General features: G+C 30.4%; 1 protein-coding gene and 1 long non-coding RNA gene across 7 annotated transcripts in view; one reads left to right on the top strand and one right to left on the bottom strand.

Annotated features, from left to right (window-relative positions):
- The window catches only part of LOC107455088 (CUGBP Elav-like family member 2), a 772,083-nt gene extending 763,140 nt beyond the window's left edge, over positions 1-8,943 (top strand). For all 6 annotated transcript variants that reach the window (XM_043046908.3, XM_071187614.2, XM_043046907.3 and 3 more), the window contains one exon: positions 7,140-8,943. The gene's annotated coding sequence lies outside the window, so the exon portion shown is untranslated. The remainder of the gene's footprint in view (positions 1-7,139) is intronic.
- LOC147801805 (uncharacterized) overlaps positions 1-17,569 on the bottom strand; it is a 202,127-nt gene that overhangs the window by 120,555 nt on the left and 64,003 nt on the right. The window contains exon 2 of the long non-coding RNA XR_015430552.1: positions 7,803-7,851. This is a non-coding gene — a long non-coding RNA (uncharacterized LOC147801805). The remainder of the gene's footprint in view (positions 1-7,802; positions 7,852-17,569) is intronic.

Genomic DNA, 17,569 nt, shown 5'->3' with positions numbered 1-17,569 from the left:
ACTCAGTGATTTCTGCAAATGGGTAAAATTAATTTCGAATTTATTTGGATTCATTAGTTAATTCTTTGGAGAAAAAACAGTAGGTACTCATGAGAGTAATTTAAAGAAAGGAATCAAATGCTCAGGATAAAAAGCTCACAGATTACATATTTTTGCTCCGAATCATACCATGGTTTATAAATTGCAGTTCGAAATTTCATGTTTGGATAAAAATTCAGATACGTTTGTGAATCAGGCTTATTTTCATAAACAATACAAACAAACCCTACACAAAAGCCGCTCTGGATTCCCAGTTTATTCGTTAAAATTGATCTAAAAAGATATTCAAGGTTTAAAAAAATGCAATAAACAAACAAAGTTGCGCATGTATCAAAAAATTACCGAAAATATAACTACCTTTGAAACTTCTACCTGATATAATAAGGGCTAAAAGTACACAGTGCCTGCTTAAGATTTGTTAATTAGTTTACAGAGATCGTCATATAATGTCAAAGTATCTTACAACATTCTCAATTTGACATGTTAGCAGAAACAGGGGCACCCATTCAGCATCAAGATCACAGTTGCCAACTAGCTATTGAGCGAGAGGACAGTCTACTCTCACAGCATTTTATTCGTCAGTATGAGTTAACCATACTTTGTTTCACATCAACTGGCAAAGACAGAGTATGTAAGAGTATGACTTGAGAAATGGGTCTAAGTTATTTTCGAGTTTGAAAAAGTTAAATGCGATTAAAATGATAAATAGATGTCACAAAAATTTTATTTACGAAATATATATAAGAAGTTTTTCTGCATTAAAAGTATTTAATTTATAAAATGCCTTCTAAGTAAAGAGAACGGGCAAAGACGAAACAACGTCATTGGCAAGTTATACTTTGGATGTAACAACGTTAAATGGGCGAGCTACACGTGACCATTTTCCTTACAGCGGCTGAGATCAGTTCTGTACACCTTTCGCAGCGCTGCTAAATTAAATCGGAACAAAGTGTAACATATTATCTAGTTAAAATGCAAAGAAAAAAAAACTTATTATTTATGTCTCGGTAAAACCTCGCCAAATCTCTCTTATGCAGCATACTCCCTACAAGTACATTGTTTTTAGCGTTGAGTCCCTTTGAATTAATTTTCTATGATCAGCGATGAAATTGAAGTCAGGTGTGGTTTTCTTACTGCAATGTTCCTCAACTTCAGTGAACTGAAAGTTATGCTTGAAATGCCATTCTACCTTGCAGCTATAGCCAAGATATGGTTATAACCAGGGACTAATATAGGTATATCTATGGTTATAACACAACTGTATGCAGTATATATTCCCGTCGCTTTGTCCCTTACTTTCAAAACATTTCCGGCCTACATCTCCTCTTTGAATTATTTTTACTGGTTATTTTATTTTCTTTAGTACATCTCCAGACAGCTAAGTAGCCAAACATTTACCAGATAGAGTATTTTGATTAGGTAGGTAGAGAGGTACCTCAGATCATTAAAAAATTGCGTCAATCTAGTTCAGGAGAGGAAGTAAATCTTACAAATGATAAGAGCTAACTCTTTAATATTGGAATTTTTGCTGCATACTATTTCAAGAAGGACCAAAACTACCTCATCTTTGCAGCACAGGAACAAACCAATTCTCCAAATGCTTCGTCCATAGTTTTGGGATATAAAGACTCTTAAACGTCGGAAACAGCTGTTCCCAGCAGTCTTAAAAAAGTTTTAAATTATCTGGTCTTTTCATATACCCTGATTTTCAATTGATCATTTCTGAAATATTTTATCTTTAGGTTCCACATCTGAAGCTCTTTTATGAATATCAAAAATGATCCTGCTTTCAAAATTTCTCTAATGGGGTTTAAAACTTCTCGATTCCAAAAATTTCAACGGCGTCTAATGAAATATAAAATACTAGACATTTGAAGTAAAATTTTAAATTATTTAACTAAACACCAATAAATAACTCCTTAAAACTAAGAAAAGAAAAACATTCGAATCTTGCAATTTAAATACTTGTTCACAGCATTAAACATGCACTATTACAAAAAAAAGATTTATTATTAAGTTGAATTATCATTTTTAATTTTACTCGTAAAAGGTCGTTTATATCAAGACCTATCCGATACTAAAAATTATTTTTCTGCCTAACACGTGTGCTTTATAGTAACAATTAAATTAACATTTTGTGTTAAATGTTTCTATGTTTCTTTACGTCTTTAAATGTTTAGTTGGCAAATTATCTATAATTAATTATTTTTGATCAAACTTTCAAATGATTAAATTATCAAATTTTCGCCTACTAAACCACAATATGTTTGTTTGTTTAAAATATTTTTCATTTGTATATCCCAACACTGGACTTAGTGAATATTAAAACTCAAGAAAATCTGAACTTACATAACATTTGACAATACTTTTTACTTAAAAGCGTGGTATAGAAGTCTCGATATAGAGCAAACAACAGAAAGATAGAACACGCAGCTTAGCTTATTATAGAATAAGTAAAAAATATTTAGTTTGCAACATTATTTTGCGTGCACTCAATAGAAAAATTTTAAGACTTTAGTAACTATAATCCGTAATTTATTACTTCTGACTGTAAAGAAATATTCTAAATTGTTTTACTATAATTACCTTTGCAATGATTCTGAAAAAAAAATTGAACGAAACGTTAAGTATATATTTTAAAGGTTTCTTATGAAACAGTAAGTCATATATTGCATAGATTATAAATTTTATATTTTATTGATAAAATTTGTCTAAACTAGCACTTTTTATGAGTGACTAAGAACACTTTGTCAGCAATAGTTCACAAATAGAGCTTGATTCATTAAGAAAAAACCATTAGCGTGATTGAAAAATTACTTTTACAGAATTTGAAAAATCGTTGACCCAGAAATAATTTTCAATAAATTATAATTTTATTATTTATAAAGATATATCAATTTTTATTGCGCATTTAAATTTGAAAAAGTTTGAAATTAAAACAAAAATGTGAAAAGTTCATCCACTTTAATATTTCTTGACCAGAAATCACATAGAAATCACATAGTTAAATCAGTTTCAACAAAACTGATTTAACAATCACAGAAAAATTACATTTTAATAGTGTAAACTTTTAAATGTTTTAAGCAATTATTTATTTTTACTTGAAAACTCTATTCCCCAATTTTTTCAAAGTTTAAATGTTTGCATTAAATTGGTTTATTTAGTTTCAGTTTGCTATTTTTACATGTGATCACTCATATTTTTTTAATGCTAACTAGTAAATCAAGAGACTTATTTATCTTCGAGGGACTTATTATTTTGGTCGAAACATTCTAAATTTTAGTAATTTTTTTAAAAAAATAATTTGTCACAATAATTAATAAAAATCATGGAATAAAAAAAAATGTGATTGATAATTCACATTAATCTTTAATTCCTTCGAGTTAGGAAAAATTATTCACATAATTATTCAAAATTTTATTCAAATAATTAGTCGCGATAATATTATAAAAATCATTGAATAAGCACTAAGAGTGACAGCTAATTCATACTAAACTTGAATCCCTTCTAATCAGAAAAATTATAATTAAGTGCCCTGAAAATTTAATAAGTAACCTTTAAAGTCTATTTTTCATCTTTTCGACTATATTGAAGAGCCTAATAGAAAAAGTAATTAAGTGATATTTTTAAAGAATTTGAGATTTTTTGTTTAATTTGAGTTCTAATTTTAGTTTCATTAAACTATAGAGCATTCATTTATTCTGCAAATGTCTCAATTCTGCAGATCTCGATGGAAGAAAGTATTAAGTAACAGTCTTTTACTGATTTTTAAGTCGCAGTTTTCAAGCTTCCATGGCATCATATACAGACTAGTGCGAACGCTGCGATTCTACTAAGTGTTTCAGAGAGAATATAAATATCGCCAAGTACTTTTTATTAATAAAAAAAACAGACTTCTTAAAATGTTCTTTTGCTGGTCCATGGAAAAACATTTACATTTCGTCAATTTCTTCATTCAAATAAACTCTTCTTAAACCAATTATTCAAATTGTTAAATTCTCATTAAAAGTTGTTGAGCGAGAGTTTATTATATTTGCTAACCATAATAATTTTAGAAGCGGTTTATTATTTTTATGCGTTTAATTTATGAACTACCAAATACATGATAGATATAAAAAAATTACATTATTATTTATAAAATTCGTTTGCACAAAGTAAAATAAAAGCAACAAAAAAAGTTAAGTTTTAGCAATTTTTATTGCTTTGTTTTATTATTGGAAATTGATTAAGTAGTTCCTGAGAAAATAAAATTTAAAAAAATTATTCTGAATAAAAAAAAGCAGTATTTTTTATTTCTTGCTAACTATCCAGCTAGTTTTTGAATATTGAACTTTGCAAAAATTTAGTAATGCAACATAATAATAAAAAATTTATCCCTTATAATTAAAATATTTATCAGTAAACGTAAAATATAATAAATACTAATAGATAATATTCTTTGCATAAATTTATTTTTTAGTTAAAGAATTTGATATTTGGGTGGGTACAAAAAAAAATGCTCAGTTAGTTCAGGAGATATTTCAAAAACGAAAAAAATTAATAAATACACGTCACAATCTACCACAAAAAGCCCGAACATCCTGACGTTTTCAAATCGCATATATTCCCTACATTTTTAAAGCTGCAAAGATCATAATGCATTAAAATGGTATATGAAAAATTGTTTAGACTTTTTTTAAGTGTATATCAGAGGGAGGGGCTTAATCTTGAACCTACACTTACTCTTAAAAAATTACATGAATATGTTTAACGTTACATAAGTATAGAAGATGCTAAAAATTTACAAATTAATGAACACCACATTTTGCATATTTTACTTTCACAAAATTAGAATAGAAAATATAAGTTATGGAGATCAACTTATAAACTTTAAAGTTATCTTACCCAAATTCACTAAAAAGTCCCTTAAAACTTTTTCCACTAAGCTCTTCAATTATTGTTGATTGTTGTGTTTAATGTTACATTTACATATTTTATGTTAATTAAAACACATGTCCTGCTTTTATCTAACTTTGTTCTATGTTATGATGCCATATTTTAATGAAAATGATTGTGTTATCTTCATTAATAAATTATGTGTTGATCTTTGTCTTTCTCTTGCTTACTCTGATGAATCTGTAGTTATATGTTACAAGCTCTTTAGTTCACCAGCTGAGCTATTTTAATTAATTTTTGTTTGATTTAATATTATTAAGTAATAATCAACCTGTATTTCAAAACAAACCAATGTATTAACTAGAATGGGAAATATAATTTAAAAATAAATTTCATTCTATTTTCTAAAAATTCATCTATGTTCTATGTGCCTATATCGGCAAAACACTCAAAAAGTAGTACTCAAAAATTATTAGTTTTCCACTTAGCTTCAATTAAATTAGGTTTTAACTTCAAAGTTAAAAGGATACTTTTAAAATGCATCATCATTAAAACTTCCGAATTTAAGATATTAACAAGTATTTTTGTTTTATGTAATTCACAAGACAAAAGTATATAGATGATTTAAAATCTATGGACTAAACACTTCAATTTCAAATGAAACCTTATTAAATACACCATTGTAAAGTACAAGCTAGAGCATTCAGCATTCATTTTCAACCTCAAGTCCTAAAGACAACATCGTGTAGGCCAACATTATTAGCTGGCCCAACTATCACATTTTGTTATCCTCTACCTGTAAGGGATTAAATTCAATATTGTTTAGTGTTTAGGAGCTGTCAAAGCCTTTTAATGTCATAAGGTCGACGTAAAGGTCATAAAATTACAATAGTGGTACTATTCTGCTTGAAAAACGTCTCCTCATCTACATCGTAATACTTGTCGTTTCTGACCAACACTATATTCGTAGAAATTTCGGAGCGTGTTATCTTTTGAAGAATGGCGTTTAATATAGTGACAATTTGAGCCATATTATCACAATCATAAAATTATTTACACAAAACTATGGTTCAACTTGACCGGAAACATCATTCGATTTGGCACTTTTATTAAATTGCAACTGTATTATGGTTCAACATTTTATTTTATAACCGGCATTGAACAGCTGACCCATTTTTTTGGTTTGCGACTATCAATGTTTAACTCCAGCTATCAATGTTTGAACCTACTCGAAAGTCGAGAGAAATTATGGATTAAGAAGATTCGGTGGTAAGAGGATTCTAGCCCATGATCCGTTTACAGCTAAGGATATTTTATGTAAACACTTCTGTCTGTGTGAATTGGGATCAGAAATAGTATCGGCCAGCCTTCACTGGGAATCAAACCTGATTCACCTCATTGGGATACTAATGTTTAATCCCCTGAGTTAAAGTAAGACATTTTATTTTAGTTTATAACAGTCGTTAAACATCAAATCCAATTTTTGGGTTTACGACTACTAATGTTCAACTCAGTAGCCTTGTAATTTTGAACCCAGTCCAGATAACAAGAGAACTCCTGGATCAAGTATTGGGGGAAATTTGCCATCCTGGAGGACTTTTTTATGGAACTATCCCGCATTTGCGTTACATGGAGGGGAAAACCACTAAAATCTCCCACGATTGCCCTGAAGTCAGGGGGACTCTAACCCATGATCCGTCTGCCACTGAGGATATTTTACGTCAGCACTGTGGCCCATGCGAGCCGGGTGCGGAATTCGCTTAGACCAAGTATAGCTGAGATTCGAACCCGGTCACCTCATTGGAAGGCGAACACTCTGTCCCCTGAGCCACCACGGCTCACAGTGCAACATCGACCCTATATTTTGTAAAAATATGATGGGAGGCTGACAATAAGAAGTACAAAGCCAATAATGTACGTCAGTATCAATGTCTCCACCAATGACTTTCGTGAAATCATATTCAACACTTGATATGCTCAATGATTTGGCTTGTTCTTTACAATTATGGCCTCAATATTTTCATTTAAAATTATACCGATTCAGAAATATCAAATCTACTAAAATGTTATCACGTTGCTTCATATCTTAACTTATTTTCCGTGTCTTAAACCTTGTTAAATGTTTAAAAAAACTGAGATAACAAGCATTTTTAAAGAGAAAGACAAAGAGCGTCGTAATCTTATTTCAAGTACTTCATTAACATTCCTCTTTTTTACTTGATTAGAATGCCTCTATGGTGAATAATACGTGCCCTGTGTTCTCCCACTACTGTGGTTTACATCCATCTCCCTGTCCTTCTACCACATGTTATGTCTCTTTTGACCCTTGTGGTCCAATGGCTCAGCAACGACTATATTTGTTCACTTTGGATAATATTAAACAGACGAACTGCTTTGTTACTGCAGCTGTGTTTTGTAATCATATACTGTGTGAAAAATTATAAAAGAACAAAAGCTTAATATTTTGCAGAGCATAATTGTTCATAACCGTCCCTTGTACAGAGCTTGGCATGTCAGATTGGTGTGTTTAGTATAATTGAATTATGTTCTTTGGATCTTTTCTAATTATGTTTATAGTATTGGAATTGTTTGTGTATGTGTTCCTGATTCTTAATATTTCTTTTGAAAATGTCATATTAATGATTTCGTTTAATTTGCCAGTATTGTGTAACTTTCTTTATTACTTCTTGTATTGTTGTCATTTGTCATTTCTATATTTAAATGCTCTACTTGTTACAAATCTGGGGTGCTGTTATATAAACTACAATGTGTTAGCAATTTATCAGTAAGCACACCAAACATTAGGCATTAAATTAATTAAACTATCAAATTTAAGATATGGTTTAAAATTTTAAAATAAGAGTTTTCCAAAATGTTTTTCCATTTACCTGTCTTGTGCACTGAATTCCACATTCGGTCCGTAAACTGAATTCAGTCCTGGAAAAACAAGATGAGTGTAATATATTATAATGAATAGATTATGTATAAATATACCTGACATACATAACACAGTACTTGTAAAGACATTTAAAAAAAAACTCTAATTGCCTTACATGTTTAACATGAAGAATGTAATCCTAATTTTGAAAGGTCGGAAATCTGTATGTAACTTTTGTCATTTTCACACAGTTTTGTGTCTTACTAGTTTTTTAGCATCACCGTTTACGTATTCTATAAAGAAAGTTTGTCAAAGTGGCCAGCATTTCAAAGTCTAAACCATTCTTGGTGAAGACCTTTTTGCAACTTGTAACGGTTCAATGCACAAATGTTGTATAAATTACACATAAAACATACATCTTGATTTAAAAAAATTTCATACTATATATGAGATGCTCAAAACTTGTATAATTGAATATAACATCAATATTTTATTTGTGTTTTTCATAATTCATGTGCACTATTCACTTTGTCTGTGCCAAAGTAAAGAAAACTTGTATGTGTAGATGGTTGGGAAGTTGGCTACTTTGACCTTAAGTAATCCTGCTGTTACTGTGTTATGTTTTCAATTGAATGTTTTCTGTGTGTAAAAATCTTTTTTATCACATTTAAAAATTTTGAGCTTGAAAATTTTAATATTTTCTGGAGATTTTATTAACGATATGCCAAGAGCTAATCCTTGAATATAAGTCTATTCATTTTCTCTTAAATGTGATATTTGCCATTTCTTAGGGAAGGGAGTAAAGTATTATTGTCAAATTTTCTGGTCTAATTTCAAAGACAATATACTAACACTTTCACAAAACGATAGATAGTTCTGCACTTTCTCCTTTGATAATAATAAATTTTGCATAACCAAGAGTACTTGCTCCTAATTTCTAAAATTAACTAAGGTGCTTTGTATAGGTAAATGGAAGTATGAGCGAGATACTCTCTCAGCGACCTTTTTTATTTATTTTTACTTACATCCTTTATTCCTCTATTTCAAAATATGGTTCGTATTTTTACTAAAAAAATTGAAACCTTAACTGCTCAAGGAAGCAAAAGTATTAAAGATAATGCGAAAATCCTAGAAAAGCATTAACGAGTCTATTTAGTCGCAAGAAGACCTTCAAAGTAGGAAGCAAATTCAATTTTATTTGCAACCATCAAATTTTCCAGATCAAAATAAGCTCGTAATTTTCCTCTCAAATTCATCTCTAAAACTCACGAGGCAATTGAACAATTTTCAATGAAATTATCAATTAATAGCTATGCATGAGATGCTAATTAAAAATCGGTAATCACTTTCAAAACAATTTTATTATTCCAATTCACGGCTTTAATATATTTGTTTACTTAGTTTCGCTTTGTTAATTGTAATATATTTTCAGCAATCAAATTTTAAATATCCTCATTTTTAATTATGCTCTCAATGCATGCAAAATCATTAAATATTTTTAACGAAAACTTGCAATTAAATTTATATTTTTTCCTTAATGCACAACTAGGTGGAACATTCAATGTAATTCTAAATGCACAACAAAGCATTATTTTTTTTTTATTCATTAAATTTTAAAATTTGAAAGCCAAGTAAACCATACTTTAGGACAAATGAAAGTATACATAAATGCATACCATATTTCGCAACAGAGGGTGTATGATTATTTTTTGCATACCCTATTTTTTTATTTTCAGTTTTGCATAAAAATATTTTCATAATGCGACTTAAATAAGTTAAATACGTAATTGAAAACTTTGCCTGAATCCTGAAAAAAATGATTAAAAAAGCTAGTTTTAAAAAGCATTTCAAATTTATTTAAAAATTGCTTTCAAATATATACATGAAAGGTACCCAAAGTGGCTCTCGCCAATCTATCCGAATTTTAATACGCAGATTATCTTTGAAGCTAAGAGATCGTGAAAAAAGTTCTATCAATTTAGAAGTTGTTCTAGAATCATAAGTAATTTAAAGTTACAATTTTTGTCAAACACTAGCATCTGATTTCTGCATAATTGACAAGAAGAGCGCTGCTTGTAAAGTGTTACTGTAGAATTTGTACAACTTTCTTGTAGCTTAGCACAGAACTTTATTGAATTAAGCATTAAAATTTAGCGTATCTGAGAAACTTTCGTTACAAAATAATTTTGAATAAAAAGTAGCTTGAAATAGGCTATTTTGCTTAAAATACAAAATATATTATTTTAAAAATAATATAAATACGCAATTTTATTTAAGCAATCGATTCTAGTCTAATCGTTTCCATAATGTTTTCTCTGACTGATATTAAAACTTTTAAACCTGAGGAAATACCGTATGTTTTTAATAAAAACCAGAATATTCTTACTTAACGAAATACTATTTTAATCAGTAAAGAACTCTATGTCTATTGTTCCTTTGGAATAGACCAGTGTTTCCCAAACTTATGACTTTTGTGTACCCTTTCTAAATTTTTCGTAACGCTGAGTACCCCTAATAAAAAAATTAATGAATTTTTTACTATGAAAAATCGCACAAAAAGTAAAAATCACAACTGGCTGTTGACACCATTAATTATTAACAGATAACTCTGCAAAAAATATCCAATAGAAAAATACGTAATCGTAAATTTTCATGGCTAGCTTTGTTTTTAAATAAAATTTTTTGTAATTTTCGTTTGTTGCAAGATATTTCGCATAAGAACGCGTATCCCTGCTAAACTGTTCCCGTACCCCTGGGGGTACGCGTACCACACTTCGGGAAACACTGGAATAGACAACTGGAATTGGCTCAACAGCCCTGAATAAGCTTTCTCCAGGATCCTCTGTTTTCAGCAACTGTTTCAACACAATCAATCGATCACAGCTAGGGTCTGAGGCTTAGTAACAATGGTTTTAACCAGAAAGATTTTCTTACAGCAGCGGTCTTCTTTCATACTGATTAGAGGACCAGCACATTTGAATCTTTGTAATTTTATAAATTTTACCACATGAGGTAGTCTATGAATGGTTGATAACAAGTCTTTAAATATCTTCAGCAGCATCTTACTGAATGTTTTTTTCCTCATTGCTGTTGAATCTAAAGTACTCCTTTCAAGTTTTTTTATTAAATCTTATATTCTTTAAAATGTATACCCATAACCAAAATGAAATATTCAAAATTTTGGCAAGTAGACCTAATTAGTTTCAAAGTCGTTCTGTTATTTGAAATATCAGCTTAATAGGCGAGTCCCTTCAGGTACCTTTCTTGTACCTATTTCTGTAGGCAATTTTTTGTTTACAGAAATTTTTATGCGATAAGTATATGTTTCCTGTTCTTGCAATTATATCTATTCCTACTTTAAAACATTTATAACTATTTTAAATTGTACAGAAAAATTTTTTCTTTTATTGCAAACTTTTTTTTTTGGTTGCCTAGAACAATTATTAGTGTGATTTGCTTAAAAATGGATATTCCTAACTCGCTTTCCTTTTTTTTTATAATAATTATTCGATAATTTTTTGTACTTGGGTATTTTTTTTCTCCTGCAATTTATTAAAAATGTTTTAAACTGAACATTTCTTCCTGAGATATTTGACATCAAAAAAACTAAGCCATTATATGTTTAGTCAATGTAAAATTTTAACTTTTTTTCAGAAAGTTATCTGTACAGTTTTGATATGAATGTTAAAACGATTACTTGTCAAAATTTTAATTTTATAACTCTTTGAAAACTGTAAATTTTGTAATATTTCAAGGAATATGAACTAAAAAATAACCCATCTTAAATATCGATTTTTAGTTTTGTACATAGCTGAATTACGCAATGAATTCTGATTTCTTTGAAATTGTTTCCCGAGAACAATTCTTAGGGTGCACTTAAACTCTTCACCAATAAGAAGTATTTTTGCACTTTTTTTACATAAAACTAATACTGTCGATTTTATTGTTAGCTTTAAAAGAGCTGTAAATTAGTAGTACGTTATTTATTTATTTATTGATTGATTGATTCACATTTAGTGTGTATTCTCAGTGTTCCTTCTTGTCCAACAAAAGCTTTTATGCTATACAACTGGATACATTTTTCATGATCATAGGGGTTTGTATTTTTGTGTTATGTTGCTGAAAACATAGCAAACATATTAGTGGCATTTCTGTGCTGTTATGCCTTATTGACTTTTTGCTCTCCCTAAACGATGATAAAATCGTTTAGGATTTGTGTCTGTACAGAAGATGGAAACAAGAAATTTAGAAACAAAAATAGATAATTTTTTCGGGGTATGCTGTTCACATGAAAAGGACAGAGACATATATATATTATTAAAAGATAAAACATTTTATGTTGTTTGTTTTATTTCATTTCACCAATCACCAATCATTTCACCAATTTCAATCACATAATTCATTAAAAAATTGAAAAGTTTAACTATGTAAGTGTCAAACAAAGCAAATACCGCTTGTCACATTTAAATATCAAATGAAAAATACTGCGAAATGCGATATACAAAAGAGTGCATTTAATATTGCATATTTTATCAATATTACAACACCTTATTTGATAACGGAGAGGCGGAACACTGAATGAATTGAAACTATGCTTGAGCACGCTTAAAGTCTGAAGCTATTTCCATAGCTTAAAATTGCATAAAATTGTATAATATTTAACTTAGATATATTTTCGCACAAAGGCCTCATAATTTCATAAACCTTAAGCTCTGTCGACTTTAATTTGTTTTCATAAGTTTTAAGATAAAAATGAAATTAAATAGAAAACAATACCTCAATTCTCCGTACAGCAATGTCTGACGCGCAAACCAGTCTACGTTAAAAAATTTACTTTTCGCTCCTAAAAACCTTGCAAGTTATATTTAATTTTTTAATTTAATTTAGTAATGGAAACAGTGCCACTTTTATCTAGTTCGGGAATTCAAATGTGTAAATAAGCACGAAATAAAAATGTTGCTTCTTATATATTGTACAGGTTAAACATTCTTACATTCTTTTTTACTTCATTTTGATATTATTCGATCAAGCGCAAAAAAATTACATAGGAATTAATACTTCACTTGTCTGTATAAAAAATTTTAAATTTCTCCTCTTTGACACATTTCCAATCAGAATTTCAAGATGACAAATAAAACTTACATTAGAGGACAAAAGAAGGGAAAACTTCAGATATTCTTATTGAACCAAAATGACAACTTTTAAAACAGTGTCGGGCTTTTCCCTAAATATTTCTGTGTTGAACTACTTTGGAACTGGCCTACAACGGCTTCACTTTGAAAGTGATGTAAAATCGTAAAGTAATTTATGCATTCTTGCTTTTGGCATGTACACCATTTGCTCAGCCTTCGATTAGATTTATGAAATTGTTTTAGTTAAGAAAACTCCGACAAAGATGTTTATAAACAACACTTTTTCTTTTTTTTTAACTAAATTCATTGAAAGATTCAGTACAGTCTAAGAAAAAAATCACTGAGAGAAAGTTTTCCGATATATCTTACAGCTCTAGTCATTAATAATACATAAAATGGAGAAAAAAATTAGGTTTTTTTAACTTGTTTTGAAATAATGCAAGAATTATTTTGAATTTATTGCGGAATATTGTATTATTTAGTTTTATTATCAACGTTTAGCAACCGATAAATATTCAGGATGCGCGGATCACAATGTTCAACTCTGTAACATCCTAATTTTAAACTCAAACCGAAAGACTATAGAGCTTCTTACTAAAAGCTGTTATGTTTAAGGTAGATGAGATGGTCGGACACAGAGGCTATACGAAGTTATATTTTTGAGAGGGGGAGATTCCCTATTTGCCGAATGAAATTTTGAATTTGATCGAATCATTAAAAAGCATGCAATTCATTAGTTTCAATAAAAAAATTATTTTGTTGCTTATATTTTCACAATACGTTAATTTTTCCAACAATATATTACTAATTTAATGACTTTATACTTAATTATTTAGTCAATGAGCTGCGATTGGTCAATGGGTAAGGATTTAAACTGAAGGGAAGAACTGGGATTTGATCCCCAATGTCGGTTAGAAGTCACCCAGCTTCATATCAACGAGTATCAACTTGTCTATTAAGTACTTAAGTAAGTAATGCGCAATGCTGACCACATTGCCACACTGAGGAGCCCTAACCTCTGTGAAGCCCTTGGAACACAAAGGGCTGTTGCGAAAATGCCTTACTTCTATTCTAGTTAATATATAAAATAATGAACCATTTGATAGATAAATATAAAAAATAAAAAAGAAATTTGTTCGCAGCTAAGAAGACAATTTTTCAATCAATTATGAGAATAATACAAATAATTTATTAATCGTCTGATCTGGCCGAAAAACGAATAGAAATGAAACACGCATTTCGAGAGTCATGTTTTAAAATAAAATTATAGTATCAGTAGTTAAAAATTTTTAAAAAAAAAGGAAGATTAAAAAATTATTGTAAATAAAAAGTTTAATTTATTTAAAACAGAACTTATTTACAATATCTTTGTTTGTTGAATTTAAAAAGTGAATGATAAAGTAGATACGGATACAGTAAACAGGACTTAGTACCTAATTGTTCCAGTTAACATACACAATAATTAATAATAATTAATAAATTAAATGAAACCAGCATATAAACTGTGTAAATAAAAACTATTAATTTAAAATTACTAATGATGATTCTAAGTTTGAATTAATTTTCTCCTTTTTTTGTAGCATCGAAGGGTTTTGTAAGAGCATCATTCTTTTCTTCAAATTTTTATTTAATATCCTAATCTGTATATCCAATTTTTTACATTTTATTTTAATTTCATTAAAGGCTACGTCCGCGCTGCTATATATTGTTCCCCAATACTAGGAGCTTTACAAATTTTTTTACTCCAAATAAATTAAAAATTTAAACGAAGTAAAACACGTTATTCATTATTTCATTTGTGTTTTCTAATTGAAATAAGAGAGACTGATTTTGAGTTAATATGCCAGAATGCCCAAAAACATTCACCAAATTGTAAAAATGTTTAAGAGGTCTATATCTCGGACTAGTGTAAACATTTATGTGTATACTATGGAGAAATTATACATCCAGTAAAGTATGCCTCTTCATACACTATATTTAACAAGTTGTACAAATCTGCTGTGTTAGGAACAATTTCAAGTTTTCCAGGCATGGATTTTTTTGCGTATATATACATATGTATACATATACATGGCCGTTCTCACTGAATCTCATATTTCTTTTCACGGATCGCATTTTCGTCGATGGTGTAATACTAAGTTTTTACTTAATGCGACTATTATTACTTAATGCGACTGTTTTACTTAATGCGACTCATGAATTTCTAATTGCCGTAAAAGGAGAAAGAAGTCTATTTGTCTCTGCGGCGAGCAGAAGCTCATTAAGCGCATTAACCGCATTCAGTGAGAATAGTCCTTTTAATACTAATCGGATGCAGTGAGAAAGACCCGTAAGGAGTTATTCTTGTTTCGTCTGCGTCATTGCCAGAAAATTGCCGTTTCACAGCCAGCGATTTACATACATGATCGCGCATCAATGCGATTCACCCATACGCGAGCAGTTCGTCTAGCAAACAGTTTAAAAACATTCGCATGCGCGTCTAAGGCAATCGCGCACAGTATGAATGCTCCCTTTAACGTGCAAGCAAATTTTCTGTTTTGCTCAGTTCTTACTACACAAGATACACGCATCTTCGATCGCTATTGAGGGAGAAAGAGAACTAGATAGAGAGACGAGTTTTTCGCGGGAGAATGCATTTCACCAATTAGTTTCTCAGTTTCTTTAGATCACATGTGTGTAAACTGCAAATAGTAATAATCCCCTTATTGGAGCAATAGCATATACGATGGCACGTGCCATCGCATTACGCTAACCAACGCACCAACGTATATTACCGTGATTCACGCATACGTTACAGTTCATCTTACATGTAGAAACAATTGCAAGCGCGCCTAGGGTTATAAACAGTTCGAATGGCCCATAAGAAAACATCTTCGCTGTATGCAAAAAAATGCGAATTTGGAGATACGTATAAGAAAATACTCCGAATACGTATTGGTGAAATACTCCGAATTCCCACTCGTGTATTTTTAACAAGAATTGAGAACATATTTGCATCGACTAATCCTGAGAAGATGAGTTAGTCTGAGAGTATTGAGAGCTTCGGGACCCAGAGTTAACAGAATCTGCTTCAAGCTGCTCTGACGATACCGTTCGAGAACAAACTGAAAAGTTTAATCGGTATCCATCTTTAGAGAATAATAATAGTAGAGGCACTCCTTTTTTCTCCTTTTGTTACTAATAAACGATTTTGATAGGAATTCAAATGTCAATTCAACACTCAAATACGCTAATTGGGGGAGGAGACCGATTCCATACTTGGAACTACCTGCCTTCCATTTCCTCCTTCTGTTCAGGTGTATGGAAATGTTATATGATGTTTCAATATTCCATAATATTTTTCAAATTTAGATTATCAAATATATCTTTTAAATTCCCATGATGCTCGCATTAAGCACTATGTTTGATGCAGCTTTGAGATCCGTATAGTTTTCATAAAAAAATTGTAGTCGGTTTTAAAATCAGGGCAAACTAATTTATCTTACTTCAATGACTATTCGCGATCGCAACCCTCGAATACGCCATTTGGGGAGAAGAAATTAAAACAGAACCAAAACAGAAAACCGAAACAGAAACTAACGTACTTCCTTCGATCGAAATGGGCTGCAGGTGGCGTAGAGCAGAACTCTCTACCTATGGCAACACTTCGCATGCTTTCCCCATTAGCGAGTGGAGAGTCATAGAGGATGGAAGTACGTTGGTTTCTCTCTCGATTATCATATAGATTAAAATCATTTAAGTTGGAAAACTGTGAAAACTGAAAACTACATTAAACATAGTTCTAAAGAAAAGCATCACGGAAATTTTAAATATTTTTATTAAATAAAAGGGAAAATATAGTAGTACATTCCTATACAACTGAAAAGAAGAGGAGAGGGGAGGGAGTATGGCTAAAGGCATGAAACCAGTCAGATGGCGTAATCGAGCGTTGCGATCGCCCATGACTCTCTACATGATAGCATGTTAAGTGTTGTCATCATAGGTAGAATTCTGCTCTACGCAACCCATAACCCATTTCAATCGCCAATCAACAAATTAATGGACTATTTCACAGAATGTGGTTTTCGCATTTCTAATCACCGTAGAGAGGTAAAAAAGAATCTGACTGGTAAGTTTTTTAGCGAAAAATATTTTTCCCCAATTAGGTTCTCATGTCTTTCTATTGGTGATCTGAGATGCGGCAACCACATTTGGTGTGAATGCTCCTAAAGTTCAGCAGTTTTTTAAAACGTTCAAAATTTGGTATCTTTTTTCTATGGATGGTGTTTTCAGTAGAAATGTAAACAATAACAATCTCGAGCTCGGCACCTATTCTAGTTCCGGTTAAAAAGTTTGCAGCTGCTTACTACATGTTATTCTGATAGGCGATGTTTTCAAACGGATAATTTTGTTTTCAATAAAAGAAATAAATTAGATAATTTCTGAGCTCAAATCTGCCGTATTTCATAAGATATTAATGTTATTATGTAATTCTATTGAGTTTGGAGTGAAAACTTATTTTAGTTATTTTGTTATTTATTATTAAAAAAGGTGACATGGTTGCTAGATTTTGAATAACTCGCTTTTTTGGCAGTCTTGATTTGGCCTCTTTTCATAAGTTTATTACTGTTTGCTCTTGTTGCAAGCTGTGTACCATCTTACGCTA

The sequence above is a fragment of the Parasteatoda tepidariorum genome, chromosome 11, assembly GCF_982258835.1.
Source record: "Parasteatoda tepidariorum strain Cologne lab strain chromosome 11, Ptep-v5.0, whole genome shotgun sequence".
Classification (NCBI taxonomy): domain Eukaryota; kingdom Metazoa; phylum Arthropoda; class Arachnida; order Araneae; family Theridiidae; genus Parasteatoda; species Parasteatoda tepidariorum.
This window is presented reverse-complemented; position numbering and strand designations above follow the sequence as displayed.